This window comes from Conger conger, chromosome 13 (assembly GCF_963514075.1).
Source record: "Conger conger chromosome 13, fConCon1.1, whole genome shotgun sequence".
NCBI classification, from domain to species: domain Eukaryota; kingdom Metazoa; phylum Chordata; class Actinopteri; order Anguilliformes; family Congridae; genus Conger; species Conger conger.
In genome coordinates, this window is record NC_083772.1 from 42,569,289 (window position 1) to 42,575,352 (window position 6,064).

The window sequence follows — 6,064 nt, forward strand, 5'->3', positions numbered from 1 at the left end:
AGTCTAGGACTAGGACTTAATCTGTGTCTGTGAATTTGGCCCAATATGTGTAAATTATTATGAGTAAATATATTTATATGTTGGAATATATGTGAATTTTTATTTGATTTTATTTTGTTTGCAAGAGAAAGAAAGGTTCTGCTCATTCGTTGCTTTTTTTCCTCTCAAGGCACTGTACTGAAATATTTACCGCACACTCCATGCTGTAAAAGTCTGCTGTTTAAGGTGTACTGATGCTGGGATATAAATAATGTATCGGGAAAAGAAATCCTCCCCCACCCTCTGCTCTTCAACACAAACGCTCAGAGCAAGCCCAGCCGAGAACAGGCCTGCCTGCACTCCCAAATCCACAGTGTACTAATCACATCTTCCATTCTCACACCCTTCATTTCAGGCAATTGCTACACCCCCGATATAAACAGCGCTACCGAGTTCAACACCTTTTCTGTTCCATTTTGGCATCATATAATTCATTTTCTGTATTAGTCTTTTAATATTTTATTCCACAGTCTTATTTTTATCATTAAATCCAAAAGAACTTTCGACTGTACAGTAATAATTTTCTACAATATTTTTGCGATCAAATTTTCTCTGTGAAGTCAGGTCATGAAAATTGAAAATTGAATTGATTTTCTATTTTTAGATTCTATTTTTAAGGTTTTTTAACAGCAATGTTTTTTCTGACTGTAGCAATCAACTTATGCAATCACAGTTCAAGAAAGTTGTTAATCAACCACTCAGGAGCTGAGTGGTTAACTAACAACTTTTTTTACTTCAGGAATACCATGTTTTTCAGTCTCAACTTCCTTTGTTAACCAAATGTATATTCATTCTTTATAATATTTATGGATCTTAAGTAATCAACATTGTGTTATGACTATTATTTGACCACGTCTTACATAAGGATTCACATGCACATACTTTTCCCTTTATTTGAAAAGGCTTTATAGTATTTGGCTTTGATTCTGGCAAATAATGCAATAAGTCAGACATGAACCAACCCTATTCATTACTGGAATATATTCAGTCATAAATATAATACTATCAATGTTGGACCAGTGATTCACCAGCATAACATAAATCAGATCAGTTGGACTGAACGGTTTCTCTCGTGGGCGATGCATGTGGAAGCTTGCAGAGGAATGATCCACACAGGTGCAGAAACATGACTGCCAAACCAGTCGTGGACACCCCTCAGATTTACCTGAGCAGGATCACCATGGAAACCAAATGCAGGGTGCGTTCTGGCATGGAAGACTGCTGAAAAAACATCTGACTGCAGTGAGATTACTTAACATATGAAATATCTGTCTTTTTTTCTCCTCTTCTTTTTTCTTCTACCTCTTCTTCCTCTTTCCTCTTATTGTTGTGTATTTCTGGTATGTTGTCTGTGCAGACAATACAGGCAAATGTAGTAAATATCACAATTCCATCAAAGATGTTCATTGTAAATACTTTTCTCACTTCTCCACTATGTCTGATTACAATTCTCTGATTTGTTGTGTGTTATGTTCCTGTGTTCTGTGTGTTAGTGTATCATTGTTTAGTATCATTTATTCTTGTAATTTATTATTTTTCATATTTCATGTCTGGTTCTGTTTATATTCGTTAGTCTTTGCACTCGTCTTCCCCTGTGATGTCTGAGTCTGAATGTTTTCTAGCCCAGTCACTCCCTTGTCTGCGTGCCCCACTATTGGGGTGTTTACGGTAGTTCCGGGGTTCATCCTTCCTTCCAATCTTACATTCCTTACTTCCTGCTTTCTCTCCATTTCATGTTTGTACATAGCACTAATATACTAATCCCAACTAACATAGAATTTGTACAGTACTAATTATACTAACACACTAATATGTTTGTCAAACTAACAGACTAACATTCACTAGTTTTGGGTATTTGTAATTTAAATCACTTAACTAACTTACTAACGCATCTCCAGTTTCAATTCCGCCTCCCTATTCTATCACTGATGACTTGCTTAGTTTCAGCGAAGTATTCGCACCTGTCTCTCTCTATCTCTGCATCTCCTGATTCTCTGCAATTGTCTACTCTCTAGTCCGGAGCCGTTTGTATTACATGTGTGTCATTGTGAATCCCGTCCACGTTTTCGTTTCCCCCTCGTTATTGTCCTATTACCCTTTCATGTGTCTTACCTGATGTTTATTTGTTAGACCGCCCTCACTCCCATGCCCCGCCTAGTTTGTCTCATTCCCCTGTGTATTTATACCTGTCCTTTTCAGTTACACACTGCTAGTTCGTCTTGTCCTGTTTCTGTTCCCGAGCCCTTGATTCCGTCCCCCAGTTCTAGCCTCCTTGTTGCCTTGCCCTTGCCCTTGCCCTTGCCCTTGCCCTTGCCCTTGCCCTTGCCCTTGCCCCTGAGTCCTTGCCCGAGTTTATTTGGTTTTCTGGTTTTGACCCATGCCTGCTTCCCTGGACTCTTCTTTGCTTTTTGGATTTTTGTACCTCAGCATTTTTGGATGGACCCCCTGGTTTTGATCCTGGCATGTTTTTTGACTCTGCTCTGTCTGCCCCTTTTGATATTAAATCGCCATTTTTCTGCACCCCCATCTGCTTCTGGTTCCTCTGTTCCGCCCGGCATAACAGAACGAACTAGCCAGGCATGGAACCAGCGGACCCCACCCCCTGGGATATGGCGCATGACGCTTCAATTCACTCGGCCCGCATGTGGAGGTTGGAGCAGATCACTGCCCAGCTCACAGCGATCCAGGCCAAGCTCTTCAGACCCGGCCATATCCAACTTCCTTTCCCATCACTAATCCACTCTCCCACTCCACTCCTGACCCGGCTTCCAGAACCACACCTGTTCCAGCTTCTCCTTCAACCCCAGTGCCCGTCTCCGGGTTCCGAGCCCCGTCTGCCCGGGGACTGCTCGTCTCCGGGTTCTGAGCCCCGTCTGCCTGGAGAAACCCCGCCTCGGCCCCCGAGTCGCTTCCGCTCCAGGACCTTGGTCTGGCCCCTGCGCCATGTCTGGCCCAGTCCCAGGCTCTGGCCCCGGCCCAGGCGCTGACTTGGGTTCCAGACCCCTCCAGGTCAAGAAGAAAGAGCCCCGGGCCCGTGCCCGCCTGAGACCCCTCTGAGACCCCTCTGAGACCCCTTGTTCCCTCCGAGAAACCCTCAAGCTCCCTTCCTTCCCTCCGAGACCCCCGTTGCCTTCCGAGATCCCCGTTTTCCCGTCCAAGACCCAAGCTCCCTTCCGAGACCCCCGTTTCCGTCCGTGACCCCCGTTGCCTTCCGAGATCCCTGTTTTTCCGTCCGAGACCCAAGCTCCCTTCTGAGACCCTCATTTCCATCCGAGGAGCCCCCGAGCTCCTTTCCGAGACCCCCGTTCCTGTCCGAGACCCTACCCAGTTCCCCTCAGTGCTGCCCTCATTCCCATTCCTTTGTGCTCTCTGTTTCTCTCTTGTTCCTCCCACCCTCCCTGCTCCTCCTCCCCATGGGTATCTGATGAAATGCCAAGAGGCGTTTCTTAGGGGAGGGGGTACTGTTATGTTCCTGTGTTCTGTGTGTTAGTGTATCATTGTTTAGTATCATTTATTCTTGTAATGTATTATTTTTCATATTTCATGTCTGGTTCTGTTTATATTCATTAGTCTTTGCACTCATCTTCCCCTGTGATGTCTGAGTCAATGTTTTCTAGCCCAGTCACTCCCTTGTCTGCGGGCCCCACTATTCGGGTGTTCACGGTAGTTCTGGGGTTCAGTCTTCCTTCCAATCTTACATTCCTTACTTCCTGCTTTCTCTCCATTTCATGTTTGTACATAGCACTAATATACTAATCCCAACTAACATAGAATTTGTACAGTACTAATTATACTAACACACTAATATGTTTGTCAAACTAACAAACTAACATTCACTAGTTTTGGGTATTTGTAATTTAAATCACTTAACTAACTTACTAACGCATCTCCAGTTTCAATTCTGTTCTGTAACTCCGCCTCCCTGTTCTATCACTGATGACTTGCTTAGTTTCAGCGAAGTATTCGCACCTGTCTGTTTTGACCCTGGCATGTTTTTCGACTCTGCTCTGTCTGCCCCTTTTGATATTAAATCGCCATTTTTCTGCACCCCCGTCTGCTTCTGCTTCCTCTGTTCCCCCCGGCATAACATTGTGGTAAAAATATTTTTTCTTAACGGTGTGATTTCTTAGAACCCTCATTACAATTGTGTATTCAAATAATATTAACTGGCAAAACTACGTGCACAAGAAGAATATACTCAGTGCTGGTGGCCACTTGTTAGGCACATCTACCTAGTGGAGGTTGTACACTTGGATGGGCCAGGCTACTTTCTCTCCTCAGTAAGTGACAAAATTGTTTTCTGGGGAGACAGCCAAATTTTGCCCCTGTCTCCCTCCCAGGGGACACCCAAGGGCGGATGAGTCAGTCTGGTGCTTTTGGCGACCACATCAGAGATGAGGATGGTTGTTCCGGAAGGGGGGGGGGGGGTCTTGGGGGCTGACTGGGACATTATTCAGGGGCAGCCTGTAGCGTAGTGGTTAAGGTACATGACCCTGTAGCGTAGTGGTTAAGGTACATGACCCTGTAGCGTAGTGGTTAAGGTACATGATTGGGACCTGTAGCGTAGTGGTTAAGGTACATGACTGGGACCTGCACGGTCGATGGTTTGATCCCCAGTGTAGCCACAATAAGATCCATTGGGCCCTTGAGTAAGGCCCTTAACCCTGCAATGCTCCAGGGGAGGATTGTCTCCTGCTTAGTCTAATCAACTGCACGTCGCTCTGGATAAGAGCCAAAATACCATTAATGTAATGTATCCTCCTTTCCTGCACTACAATCTCATCTCCTATATGGATGTATAGTACAGAGGAAGGAGGATACATCTTTGTCTCCTGCTTAGTCTAATCAACTGTAAATTGCTTTGGATAAAAGTGTCAGCCAAGTGACATGCAATGTATTCAGGGGTGTGGCTTATCCAAGCAATAGTCGTACTGCCGGTCTGCTCGTGAGTCGTGACTGCTGGCTGCCATCCCGAGGACAGGAAGTGGATGAAGGGCAGGAGTCTGGGAGTTCTGGCATGCATGGAGAAGCAAGGGTAGAACTTGCATGTAGATGTTGGGTTCAGGGGGGAGGCTTGTGTGGTGGTCTTCTGTTAAATCGCAGTTTCTTCCCACTTACTACCAAAGCACTGTGAAGTGTGAGCCAATGGAAGGTTAAATGTCCACCTCAAAATCAACCATTTTTTGTCATTTGTTTTTTACCTAGCTTTCCTGATATTATTCCTTCATCAATAATAGCTTCAATCAGGGGCATAGCTAGCAATTCTGGGCCCCCTGAAAGAATATTGCTCAAGGCCAGGCATGCAGAACAAGGGCCGATCCGTTTCAGGATTTCGTGCAAACTTCTGGTCTTAATGATTTAATTGGCTCAATCATATCTCATCTGACATGTGTATGAGTACTGGCTACAGCTGCAGACTGCAAGTGTATCCTAATGATTTTACTGCTCAAGTACAGGCTTGAACCAGGGTAATTTATATAGCTGTCAGCCAATTAAAAACAAGGCAATTGGTTGGAACAAAAACCAGTACACAGACCAGCCCTCGAGGACCGGGAGTGTTCACCCATGCTCTAGGCCCATTCTTATTTTTTGTGGGCTCTCTCCAGCTGTGGGCTCCCCTCAGCTGTGGGCTCCCTTCCAAGCTGTAGCCCCTTAGGATCCTCAGCACCTTTATCCCCACTCTCGAGTGACAGCCCTGGTTACAGTGCAAACAATTCAAGTTTCTCAATGAGTGGGCCTGCTCTAGTGGTATAGATTGTCTTGCTGCATAACCCAATTCAGTTTCAGCTCACGGACAGATGACCAGACATACTCCTTGAGAATTGTCAGATACAGAGCAGAATTTATGGCAGCAAAGCATCTCCACATCCTCACACTACCACCACCATATTTTACATATACTCTCCTATGAACACTGACCTTAGCTGAGCCTAGAGAGATCCTGGGAAGAATCACCACTGTCCCGAGTGTTCTCCATTCAGAGATATTCTGGAATTGGCTTTGATCGTGGCATAGTGTGTTTGTA